The 14,007-nt window shown below is 41.2% G+C and overlaps 1 long non-coding RNA gene across 1 annotated transcript; it reads right to left on the bottom strand.

Moving 5' to 3' along the window:
- Positions 1 to 587: 587 nt before the first annotated feature.
- Positions 588 to 11,421, bottom strand: 1700041C23Rik (RIKEN cDNA 1700041C23 gene). The gene is made up of 6 exons (NR_033784.1): positions 11,321 to 11,421; positions 8,318 to 8,376; positions 6,726 to 6,750; positions 5,302 to 5,402; positions 2,328 to 2,367; positions 588 to 656 (listed from the first exon to the last, which is right to left on the bottom strand). It is a non-coding gene; the product is annotated as an RIKEN cDNA 1700041C23 gene (long non-coding RNA).
- Between the last annotated feature and the right edge of the window lie 2,586 nt (positions 11,422 to 14,007).

The raw sequence follows: 14,007 nt of genomic DNA, 5'->3' as shown, positions 1-14,007 counted from the left end.
GAAGGACTGCAGCTGGAGTCATATATGCTGTCGACCACTGCAGCCGTCATGACCACGTTTCTGTTCCCTGTAGTTTGGCCTAGTAGGTATATGCTAGGAAGCTACAACTCCTCAATAGCGTCTTGATGGAGTGACACTTGGGTGTAGACCTTAGAGTATCACTTTTATACCACATGTGTGAGATGTATTTTGTGCTACCCCTAGAGATGGCCGGCTGGACAACTTGCCACTGTGTTCTGATTGGTTCTTCTTGGGTAGGGAATGCTGAGAAATGAATCTACCATAGAAGACTGTGATGATATTTGAACTAATAAATGCAGATAAAGTGTGAACTTGGATTATTGAAAAAAAAACCTGATATTTGAAATTGTGTTAGGTCATTGGAATATCTACTAGGGAAAGGCACATGTAGACATTTCCTGATGTACAAAATTCTAAGCCAAGTCAGCTGAAAGCAGAGCCTATAGACACATGCATTTGTTACTTGGGCTGTCAGTAGGTATTTCCAATGCAATGGGCAATCACCATTGCCAGCAGGTTGTTCGTAAAATAGTGCAATGTACAAAACTCAAAGAGCACTCACACAATTCTTATATAAAATATATTCTAAGAGTCATTACAGAATACATACAGGATCTTCATTTTCCCAACTGGACCTGCAATTTAGAAAAAATACACTTAGGCTTAGGCACTGTATCTCAACCTGTTGGTCATGACACCTTTGGAGGATCAAATGACCCTTTAACAGGGATATATATCAGGTATTCTGTATAACAGATATTTATATTACAATTCACAACAGTAGCAAAATTACTGGTATGAAGTAGCAACAAAAATAATTTTACAGTTGGGGGTCACCACAACATGAGGGTATTAAAGGGTCACAGCATTAGGAAGGAAGGCTAAGAACCACTAGGCTAAGATCAAGCTAACTTCTGTTTCCACAGTCTCTGGTTTCCCTGAGAATTTATGACAATGGTAACAGAAAGAGAGGGAGTTCTCAAGTCACGATTCTATGTTAGCCTGCTGTGTGATACTGTCACCAAACACCCAAAGCTGTGCACCATGTGAAGAAAAAATAAGTTGTTTTTTTTGTTTTTGTTTTTGTTTTTTTTTTTACCCTTTTTACTCTTTTACTAATTCAACCCACATCTAACTGTTGGAAACAAGCAAAAGAAACTTGTCCTAAATATTGCCATTGCGTTTCAGACTCCATTTTAAGCATAGGGTGAGACTATTTCAAGTTCCCAGGCCCTAGAGGAGCTTCCATTATTCATCTTTCCTCCTCTAAAACAGCAGCACTGATTCTGACCAGCTTCCCATATCCGAGCTTGACTGTTCCAAAACATAGCGACTGTTTTCAACCACAGCTGTTACTCACATTTGTTCCCCAAGGCAGAATGGCTGTTCCGAACCACGAAAGAACAAATGGATTTGATTAGTTGAACTGTAAAACCTACACCCCGTGCAGGTTGACGTAGATCAACCTTAAAAAGCCCTTATCCCTCCCTCAATCCTGATTGGTGGGAAAAGGTAACTAAGTTACCACAGATGTTTGTGGGTTTCAAGCATATAAGCTCTGTAACATTCTAGCTTGGGGTCTCAGTTCAGCTCCAGAGCCTGTTCTGTGGCCCTGGTTTGTCAGTAGCTGCTTGACTCCACTAAGTTTCTATCATCTGCATTGACCTGGTGTTTGAATTATATTAGATCTAAGAGGACACCATAACAATACAACTCTATCTCTTTGACCTATACTAAGTGTTTCCCCAAAGTTATATTAAAACTTGGTGGAGGAACTTTCTATCAGTCTGCTCTTGTGAGATAAATCCCTCCTAAGAGATGCTCCTGAGTTCTAATTATTTACCCTAAGCTTCTTGCTTTAAAGGTTCACTACCTTAGTGCCCCTTTGTTGGTTGTGGCAGCTTCTACCACATTAACATTTGGGGATCATATTCCATCTGTCTTAACAACTAAAATGATCCCAGAGGAAAAATGACAGGACATAGAAAAATACAAAGTTTTTTTTTATCTAAAATGTTCCTGCCACCTTTCGAATAAAAACCACACATGTTTTCATGAAAACAGCAAAACAAGTGTTAGAAGCAAAGGCCCCCTAATATATACTGTGGAATCTGACATTCACATCTGAGTGCCCTGCTCAATAAAGGATGAGCTGATACAATCCCATTGCATCTTCTCTCACAGTAAAGCCTGTGATATCTATATTGTACATGATCAGCTTACTTTACTCAAATGTCATATCCACTAAAACATAAAGATATCATGAAAGTTACCCTTCGATGTTAGAAAAGCAAGTACCTTCTTACCTTAGTGAGTGATGACTTTGCCTTCTTGTAAGGTCTTCATCTGGTTTTCAGGCAACACCAAGAGAACACAATTAACTCTCGGCTCTTAGTACCACTTATTACATACTAAGGGCTTCAGGCTTGATCTGGACAGTGGTATATAAATTTAGTTTATAAGGCTAACCTTAAGGGGGTATATAGTTCATTTACAAGCATGGTTGGGCTGCTGCATTGAAGACAAAAGAAGAACAGAACTTTTCTCTTTTCTGTACATTGGAAATCCATCTTAAACAACATGAAACAGTCTGTCTTGGATTGGCTAAACCCTGGAATAAATGTTAGCTTAAAATGCCAGATTTCAGCTGGGCATGGTGGTGCACGCCTTTAATCCCAGCACCCAGGAGGCAGAGGCAGGCAGATTTCTGAGTTCGAGGCCAGCCTGGTCTACAGAGTGAGTTCCAGGACAGCCAGGGCTATACAGAGAAACCCTGTCTCAAAAGACCAATATATATATATATATATATATATATATATATATATATATATATATACATATATATATATTCCAGATTTCTATCACTTATTCAGACAATTTTGATGTCAGGAAAACTGACCCTACTTTGTAGATACCCGTCAAGTGTATCTTAACCGCTGCAGATGGATAAATACAGAGATTATACTCATTATTGAGCATGTAGGATATTTTATAGAATCACATTTTTTTTCTGTATGTGTATACATGATGTCCTGTGTGCACATGCTGTGGGACACATCTGGAAGACAGAGGACAATTCTGAATTTTTTAAATTCACCCCACATAGAGGTTCACAACTATTTGAAACTCTAGTTCCAGGGGATTTGGTTATATTTTCTAGCCTCTGTAGGCACAAAGCATGCATGTGGTATACCTACTACCATGCAGGCAAAACATTCATGTGGACGAAATAAAAATAAATTAGCAAAAATACTAACAAAACAAAACAAAACAAAACCACCCTGTAAGCATAAAAACGATGCTTGTGTTAGCCTGAGTGCATACTAAGTGTCTACTACTAAAACAAAGGCAGCATTGCTTTCCAGGATGCTCCAATTGCAGCATCTTCAATAGATCCACAGAGTCAGCTGAACCTCAGAACACTGGATAGGTTAATAGTTCATAGTAAGACATCTATGATTATAAGACCTGGAAAACACATCTTCTTACATTAAGGCCTCACATTTAGCTACTGGCCAAGTCACAGGATAGTCCTTATGCTTGAGAGGCAAGAACTTTAGCAACTGAGCTTTCCTCCCTGTCCTTAAAAAGGACATTAAGAGGAACGAAAACAGGTGTTTTGGTGACAGCTTCATCTCTTCATATAACGCATGAAAAATTTCCACTCTATTTATGCCACTAAAAAAACAAAGTAGATTTTAAGTCTCCACAGATTTATGTTTGTATCACATATGTTCATCCTGTCTGACATTCCTACCATCAAATAAATCCTGTCTATGTTGTGTGTGATTTCCACAAAAGGGAACACATGAAAGAAGTAAAATACATATTAAAGAAGGCAGCAAGAGGAGGAAGCAGCAATTTCTGCTTGGAGTACACTTGCTTCCTTTTTAAGAGAGGGGTCAGAAAGAAGCAATAAAGGGGAAACTGAGTCACTATGCTTCTACTAGGGTCCAGCTCATGTGACATGAGATGACCAATCAGCACATAGCTCCAAACCTACAAAACCATCTTTGCTGCCAAGAGATTTGAAATGGAGTTTCTCATTTTTAATGCAGAAAGAGTCTGTCTGTCTGTCTGTCTGTCTGTCTGTCTGTCTGTCTGTCTGTACAATTAAAGTTGTCTTTGGGGTGGCTTACTGTGATTCGCTATCTCAGAGGCTCTGGTTTGACTGTGAAATGTCCCTCACAGTCTGTGTTTGAACTCTTGCTCGTGCAGCTGGTGGTATTGTTTGGGAAGGGTTTGGAACCATTTACTGGTGAACCATTCCTGAAGGAAATGAACTGTGGGGCCAGAACTTGAAGCTTGAGAGCCAAGCCCTGCTCGTTCCATGTATTCCTTCCTAAATGTATTCCTATGGATGCAATGGAAAGGGCTGACCTCTGTACTTGCTCCATGACTTCCAAGAGTCCTGCAACGGCTTCCTCATCCTGATGGAATTATGCCCTTGAGCTATGATCCAGAATAAGCCCTTCCTCCTCTAAATAGCTTCTCGTCAGGCTTGGTCACAACAATGAGGAAAGTAAGGAGCACACAGTGATTCAGGTGTAGACCCCCATCGTTGCTTCTTGCTGTTTGCAGGTACACTAAACTGACTCACTCCTTCCCACTGCTTCTCAAGCAGCTACCATGACCTGGTGTTTCTAGACTCTTCCCTGGATCAGACTAGGAAGGCATCACTATCTACCCATTTCTCTCCTCACTCTGCAGGTCCTCACAGTTACCCTGCATCTTCTTGTCATTCTGTTTAGTCTGATCAGCTTTTGCTGTCTGGAAGAGTGAGAAGACGGGGGCTCACACACACACTGTTGTTGACAGCAAGGGAAGCCATAACACCTGACAGAAGAAAAGCCTCAGATTTCCTGTGTTCCACATCATTCAAAGAACAAAATGGATACAGAAGTGCATTTTATGTGTACATGTGTGCTGCCTGCATCTCTGTCTATGGCACATGCATTCCTGGCACCTGTGGAGTCCAGAAAGGGGTGTCAGATCTCCTGGAACTGCAGTTAGAGATGGACATGAACCAAGATGTGGGTGCTTTGGAGCAAATCCACATTCTGAGAGCAGCCAGTGCTCTAAACCACTGAGCTATCTGGTCAGACCCTTTAAATTCATTCTTAAATATTTCCTGAAATGCTATGGCCTAGTTCTCTTGAGCTAGGTCAATTAATATTCACACATTAAAAAGTGCTGCATGACAGCTTTATTCCTTTTACATATGGGAACAGTATACTATATATAGTGAACAACAAACCAATTTTTAAATTTCCACGATACCTTCAAAAAAGTGCTTCAGAGTTCTTCATTTTGCTGTTCTACTGAAACGACAGCATTGTGTCGCAGCAATTTTTTCTTAAAATTTAGTCTCCACACCAGAGCTGAAAATGGATTGTATTCACAGCAACAAGCATTAGGCTAGCAGAATTGTATTTTAAAAAGGAGCCCTTAAATATTTGATTTCCTCAAGTACACTCACTTGATTCAGAACAGGACTTCCGGAAGCTACTGCATGAGTGAGTGCACACTTAAACTATGTATTATATGGTCAGTGAAGACAGATGTCATTCTAAATGGATGAGATATAGCACAATACTGATTTACCAGCAGAGTTAACGAGCGTGGGTTAACACCTGATGGCCAGCATCTACACTAGTAAAGCCTTTCACGGCTTCTCACTAGAACCGGCATGGAGAAGAAGCCCAATTATGACAAACGTGCAGTCTCTCCCATCAGCAGATCGAGGATCTGATTAAAGGCAGGTGAACTTTTCTCCTGTTTCTCATTTTACCTTCTGTGCCTGTCTCCCCATTTTATTGTTGTCAGACAGTTACTCTGTACCAGCTTAGGCTGGCCAGGAAGACCCAGAGGTTACCAATAACCTTGAACTCCTAACCCCCATTTCCACTTTTGGAGTGCTAGGATTACAGGCCTGTGCGCCAGTACCTCCATTTATACAGTGCTGATGATCAAAGGCAGGGCCTCCTACATGACAGGCAGGCACTCTACCTCTGGAGCTGCCTCCCAGCACACATGAACTTTTTCTATCATTCACACTTGAGAATGTCTGCACCGTGGTGCTTAGACAATGCAATGGGTTTATGACCAGTGCAGTAGCCATGATAGGGTCTGGGGCATCTGCAGGTATACCTGGGAAATTGGAACCCTTCTACAGTGGCTAATAGTGTTTTGATGAAGTGATATATGGATATTACAGTTCACAGCATCTATAGTGGATCACATTTGCAGATATAATGTGGATGTTGGCCTGAGTGTGGGGCGCTTACCCCTTTGTCTTGGTTGACTATTCTATGGAGGAGCTCACAGAGATAGAAAAATCCCAAACATATCTGTGATGAGGTCTGAACTAATTAATGTAGGGAGAGTGTACACTCTGATATTTCATTGAATGAACACTGGAAACAGGGCTGAGTGTTTGGCATATCTGTTTAGGAGAAATCAATAATAGACACATCCTGATGTACAAAATCTCACAACCAACCGAGATGGTCACAACTGAATGTTTGCATGGTACACAAAGGGCCATGATTAGTTACTTGAGATTCTGTTTTTTGTTTTTAAAATAAAGCCCCAATTATCAGTAGGTGGCTGAGATCACAGTGATGTATCTGAGAAAAGACAAGCAGGAGTTATACAATTCTTATCCCAAAAATGTCTTAGGAAACCCATCCCATAATACGTACAAGTTCTTTTCTTCCTTGGTGCCACCTACAATTTAAAGAAAAGAAACACTCTTAGGCCCAGACTGTGGGAAGTATCCACCTTGGCTTTGTTGGGTAGGTGTTCTAGTCTTTGGTGCTGATATGCACTCTGGATACTAGCCAAGTGTGGTGGCTGTGTGGTCCTGGGAGAGCATGGTTCTGCAAGTCATCGGGTGACACAGACAGATGGAGATGGGCTAGGAGGAAAGGCTGAGAGGGGCCGCAGGAAAGAGCTGCACCAAGAAGCAGAGTGCCCAGGGAGTTGAGGGGAGGTGGGAGGAAGGGCTTCTGTTAGCTTCAGTGAGATTTATCCCATCCCGCGGGATTCAGTTATTCGTGGGTGCGAGGGGGACCGCAAACCTGGAAGGAAGAGAAGGAGAACCTGGAGACCAAGTAGATTGTACCTATCAAGGTCTCCGTTTATTATCAAGGTCTCTGCTTATTATGCTGAGGTGCCTTGTTTTAAAGCATACATAGCGGGGGAATAGGGAGGGGTTGAGGGGGAATTTTAACAAAGAACAAAGAAGTGAGCATCTGCTGACATGAGGGCCGAAGTCAGGCTCTAGGCGGCGGGTACTCTGCGTCTATTCTCTCCGGAACACAGATCCTCCTTAACAGCCTTGGGATATCAGGCCGGGCTCAGGTGTAGCTCGTGTCCTTGGATGTCGTGGGAATTCAGGAAGAGATCAGGAAGAGGGGACTATAATTCAGCTTTTACAGCCTCAGGTGCCAGGAAGGGAACAGGGAGGAGGGAGTGATAACCAGCTCCTAGCACGAGGCCATTTGGCCTGTCAGGGTGGGAGATTGTGAAGGGCTCACTTTCTCACGGGATGGTCTCTGACAAAGATTGATCCTGAAGAGATCAGAACACAGGACAGATGGAATAGTGAAAATCGCCTGCGTCTCAGCCCAGTGTGCCCACTGAGGTCCTTGGTATAAAGTGTTTCTGTAAGTAGGCAGCTGACACAGTAGAGTGGCGATGGACTAGAAAGAAACCTGAGAGGGCTCGCAGGAAAGAGCTAAGGGGACTCTGGGTCTGCACTAAGAAATAGAGTCCCCAGGGGATGCAAAACACAAGTTCTTCATGAATAATATGTCTGTTACTTCTTTTTTTTTTTTAAAGATTTGTTTATTATTATATCTAAGTACACTGTAGCTGTCCTCAGGTGTACCAGAAGAGGGCATCGATCCCATTACGGATGGTTGTGAGCCACCATGTGGTTGCTGGGATTTGAACTCAGGACCTTCGGAAGAGCAGTCAGTGCTCTTAACCACTGAGCCATCTCTCCAGGCCTTGTCTGTTACTTCTTAATTGAACATTATACAACATCACATTGAGAAAGGAACATTTACTCAAGAGGAAATGACCACCGACAATATGTCTGAAACTGACATTGGGTATACCTTTGTGAGTCAGGGATGACTTGCTACAATTTCATTCCTGCCTCTTCCTAAGTGAACACCCTAATATCTATGCTGTCTGTGATTTTTATTATTCAAATATGGTATCAATTAGAAATAACAGATTTATGAACATAGCCTTTCTATCTTAAGAAATGGGTCGATCATCTTACCTTAGGTGACTTTGCCTCCTCACCTTCTGAGGCCTTTTTCTGGAAGTCAATGGGAAGAACTAGAAAGACACAAAATAACAGTCAGAACATGGTGCTGCTTGAATTACCCAGAGTTCTTTGCTTCAGAATGGATGTAGTTGATTAGCAAATATGACGGGGCTAGTTCTGAACCATTGTACTTGATGGGAAAAGGACTGAGAGTAGACTAGAAGAAACGTGAGGGACTGTGGTTTTGGTCTTCTAAGTAATGATAAGCTAAAGCGGTGTAGAGCAATCAACCCATTGTCAACTGGGTAAAAACACTGAAGTAAGTTGTATGCTTAAAGGAGAGCTCCACCACTTCGGACCATCCTAAAGACCAAGAGAACTGGGTCTGCTTTCTATTTATCTTTCAACCCATTTCAATGCCCACAAACTCACACTGTGCACACACACACACATACATGCACACACATATTCACATCACACTCACAGTCTGTATTTATCATAGCATATAGGAATTTAAAATTGATAGTGTGCATGTTGTCATAGGTTAGTTGACTTAGTAGCAGGTACAAGACAATATATTCATACACTTATCCTTTCAAGCATAATAAGAGATTATTGAATAGTAGAAGGGACTGGAATTCATAAACAGAATCTGTGATACATCATTTTATTCTCCTCCGATCTTCTTTTGCTATGCCATCTATTGTGTACATTGTGTGAGTAGATGTTCAGTGTCTGACCAAGGAACATACTGAGATGATTTAGCATGGTGATCTGAACCTTACTGACCACCAGAATTACTTAATACAACTCTACTTCAGAAATGCCAGAGTTGATGCATTGTGTTAGCACTGGAGTGGTAATGTGTTCTTATGTGTCACTGTAATGAGCTGTGTACTCATATTGTCTCAGCCTCTGTCATCACTAAAGGCCATCCCCATCCTGACTTTAGGACAGATGTGTGAGCTGATCCAAGATTCCCAAAACGTGCATGCCCCGATCCCCAGTGTTTGTGAACTAACCAAAACCTTGGGTTCTATATGCTTTCCACATAATGACCATGGTTAACTTTGACACTCATGCTACAATATCTGCCCCTGGGGTGTGTGAGCATGAGCTCCATCTCATGAGGTGGATATGGTAGAGGATTTCTCAAGGCTGTTAGAAATCAAGACATTTGCACAAATGATAGACCCCCTTCTCTTGTAACTAACAGCTCAGTGATGAGCCAGGTCAACAGTTCAGAGTATCAGCATCAGCACCACAATCTGGGCTCCCATCTTGGCTCTTCCACCAAAGAACAGAGGAGTCTGGGTGCTTTCATCACTATCTGTCTTTGATTTCAGCCCTGGGGTGTGCACAAAGAGTTGACAAGGATGTGTGTGTCTGTGTTGTCGGTGTGTGGTTGGACATGTATGTCTGCACTGTTGGTGTGTGAGTTAATGAACACAGGGCATGAGGTGTAAATGCTCAGGAAGGTGATTTGTGGGGGAAATGTGCTGCCGAAGTCCTTCCAACTTCGTCTAAGTCAGACCTTGGATTCCAAATTTCCAAACCATTGTTCTTCTATGACATATGCCTGCCTGGAATGAAAGCAGCCATTTTCATTTTATCCAGACTCAGGATAGACAAGAGTCAGTTAAACACCTAACAGGAATGCCTGAGTACTACTCAGTGTCCACTCCTAAAGAAAGGTCAGTGTTCGCATCAATCTCCCAGTTGTCTGACTGTGACCAGTGGACTTGTTTCAATCTCATAAAGCCCAGAAGAGTGGGTGGATGAAGTTCTATAAGACATCAAGTATTGCAAGCACTGGAGAGCCCTTACATTATTAATCACATTATTAATGCCTCACAGATAGGAGGGCCTCTACATTTAGCTATTTGCACAAAAATAGAAAGCCTACAGTTCAACTTCTTGAAAGAGCTCAAAAATGAAGGATCAGGAGAACTAAGCCACATAACACATGAAAACATGTTTAGCTACCAGCATCTTTTCAGTGTTGCGCGTCTATATGAAGACTGGTTTAGCTAGCTTGAATTGGTCATTACAGGGCACATTATTTACTCCCTGCTGGATATAAACCACTATTAAATACATATGTTCTTACTCATCAGTCTTGAGGATTGATACCATTCTCATTTTTTACATGATGAAACAGTGACTTCTCATTGGAAAAAGTGGTTTCCATTCTTGAAAATGCTTACCTCGAGGGCAGTGAGATGAAAAATTAAATACAATTGAGCTTTCTAGTGATTCACATAAAACGTTTTCAGTTTAATTAAATACAGACGGTACAAATACCTGTGAACCTTGACATAAAAGAAAAATACATGCCCATAATTCCCTGAATGTATACATCTTACAGGGAAAAAGAGAGACTATGTTTAAAAATAAAGCTACAGGGGCTGGAGAGATGGATCAGTGGTTAAGAGCACTGACTGCTCTTCCAGAGGTCCTGAGTTCAATTCCCAGCAACCACATGGTGGCTCACAATCATCTGTAATGGATCTGATGCCCTCTTCTGGTGTGTCTGAAGACAGCTACAGTGTACTCATATACATAAAATAAATAAATCTTTAAAATATAGATATATAACTATGAAAAATACCTCAAAACATTAACATTTTGGACTCCCTCCAGCTTTATGAGCTATATTTCAATACATATAACCTAAATCATAACCTATAGTAGCTGGATATTGTGGTGCATGCCTTTATTCCCAGCACTCAGGAGGCAGACACAGTCATCTCTCTGTGAGGCTGAGGTAGCCTGGTTAGTGGCTTCCGGGATACCCAGGGTTACTCACAATATATATTGTCTCAAATATATGCATGCCATAAAGTTGCTGTAAATACACCAAGGAATATCTATGGAAAACTTGATGAATCAAATAAATAAGTTATAGAATAGCATAATCAAAATTGTGTAAATCAAAGGGAAAAATTATTTGAACAAAATATATTGAGAAATGACCAGTCCAGTTGAGGGATGACGTTCAAAGGTGAGTATTACCTTTAGAGGAACATCTGTTTCCCATTGTGAAATCTCTATCAAACCAAAATATATAACTCTGCACTATCCCAAGTGTATGTTGAGAAGTCTCACATCACACTGAAATTCAGAACTGAAGCATCATACCATATCATCACACAACCATAGCAACACTATGTCACAGAACCTTCAGAATTAATTCACATTCCATACTGTGATATCCAGGAGCTGTTAGGTCACTGAGCCAGCAGTTGGCTCAGCTGCTAAGAGCACTTTGCCCTATAAGCCTGTGACTCAAGTTGAGAACCTATGGTGGAAGGAGAGGACCAGTTTCTCAAATTGCCCTCTAACCTGCATCCATGTACCATGGCATACATGGGGGACACTAATATATACACTAAGCATGCACACAGTAGTGATTTTTAAAAGAATAGGGAATAGGTTATCATAAGTGATATCATATGCACAATATCCTTTCCCTGAGAATATACCTACCAGAGTACACATTTTGTCCCATCTGTTATTATGAAATTCCTTGGGCTGGTGAGATGGCTCAGTGGGTAAGAGCACCCGACTGCTATTCCGAAGTTTCGGAGTTCAAATCCCAGCAACCACATGGTGGCTCACAACCATCCTTAACAAGATCTGACTCCCTCTTCTGGATTGTCTGAAGACAGCTACAGTGTACTTACATATAATAAATAAATGAATCTTAAAAAAAAATTCCTTGACTATGTTTCTGACTTCACTGAAAATTTTCTGTCACTGTATATTTAAACAATGAGCTATTTTCACCAGGAAAATAACAGGAAAAGTGGTTTTCTGAGACCATTCTCCTTGGACCTAAGCATAATTTTACTAAACATTAAATTTAAGATAACCTTCAATATGAAGCTACACCTATAAAGTCTCATCAACATGGCTGCCTAGATATGAGCTCAACAAGAACGACACTAACAGATATGCCAGAGTGGGCAGGGGAAAAGCCACATTCCCTCAGACCTACATAAAGAACGACAAGCAACTAAGGAAAGCTGACAACAAGAGAAAGTCTTCCACAGGGAACAGTACGCCCATTAGGTATCCAATACCACGTGATCAGCCCTAAAACATATACATACAAGAAAAATTAGACAGTCTAATATACAGGTTGTATTTAGGAATATATCGTATACATGTACTTATATGCATATAACAAAATTTTTAAAAGAAGCTGTGAATTTGAAAAAGAACAAGGCGGGGCATATGGAAGGGTTTGGAGGGAGAAATGGTACAATTATAATATAATCTCAAAAATTAAAAAACCCTCAATTTTAGAAAGCAAAGAAAAAAGACTCCCTAATTTACTTTGTGAAGCTACTATGGCTGCTATACTGAAGACAGTACAGTGAGTTTACAAAATACTGACGGGGCCATTCAGCTGTTCCCTAACCTTTACAGATACTGCGCCCTCCCTACCTCTGGCCTAAGAACAGGGACAGACCTCATTCCTGTGGAGATGCTCCGCCCCTAGTCACACTGTGATTCTTAGGGCTACCTGTGGAACCTCTGCTTCACAGGGAGCTATGTGGACGCTCACTCATGGTGAAGAGACAAAAGAAAGGTCCCTACTGTTCATGCAAGATTGCCCACTGATGCACTGAGAGAAACTGCTCTGTAAAGAAAATATGTGAAGGCCAAAAGCAAGAAAAATTTCAAAAGCAGCTCCTGAAGTGGAAATTTCTGATTTCTTTAGAGACTCGATTGTGTCATGTGGAACTGTCGTAGGAGAGGATGTTTTTGCTGAAGCAGACACATGGGAGGATGCTTTACTGAGAGGAGACTTGTGATGTTTTTCTGGAAGCTGCCTAGAAAAGGGCATGTGATGTTTTGCTAGAGCGGATGCTTGAGAGAGCACGTGATGTTTAGATAGGGTATGAATATAACCCAACAGACAGTGGGTGACACTGTAGCATTGGTTCGCCTTGCCACTCTGCTGGTCATCATTGGGCTTTGCTGACACTGATCTTTGCTGATAACACTTTGTCATTTGTTGTGACTTCATAGAAATGCCACCAAAGAATTTCTGGTGGTAGTCTGTGGACTTGGGCCATTGGCAGAGCCTCATGTTTTTTTTCTGGATTGAACTGCAGTTGCTGATTTGTGAATGGTGTTTGTGAGTGGATCAAGCTGCCACTGCTGATTCGTGTGAACTGAACTGCTGGTATCCTGACAATGCAGATTGGATTTACTCCAGACATCTATTTCTAAACAGGCCACATCTTCCTTTTTTTCTATCAACATTTCATTTCTACCTCTGGTAGATGGTGGGCTAGGAGGGTGGTTAAAGCATTTAAGAACCCTCATTAAAAGTGGGTTTTGAGGGGGCTGGTGAGATGGCTCAGTGGGTAAGAGCACCCGACTGCTCTTCTGAAGGTCCAGAGTTCAAATCCCAGCAACCACATGGTGGTTCACAACCATCTGTAAGGAGTGTCTGAAGACAGCTACAGTGTACTTACATATAATAAATAAATAAATAAATAAATAAATAAATAAATAAATAAATAAATAAATAAATAAAAGTGGGTTTTGAAAAAGCCTACAAGCTCCTCCAAAATGAGTTTTCCTATGTGAGATGCTTTATAACAAAGACATTGTGATGAATTTGCTTGCCTTTCATGGAAAATGTTAACTAAATCTTACAGTTATCCTTTCTGTTTTGGATTATG

This window comes from Mus musculus, chromosome 9 (assembly GCF_000001635.26).
Source record: "Mus musculus strain C57BL/6J chromosome 9, GRCm38.p6 C57BL/6J".
In the NCBI taxonomy this organism is placed as follows: Eukaryota; Metazoa; Chordata; class Mammalia; order Rodentia; family Muridae; genus Mus; species Mus musculus.
The sequence above is the reverse complement of the archived record's forward strand: the minus strand, read 5'-3'. Positions and strand labels throughout refer to the sequence as shown.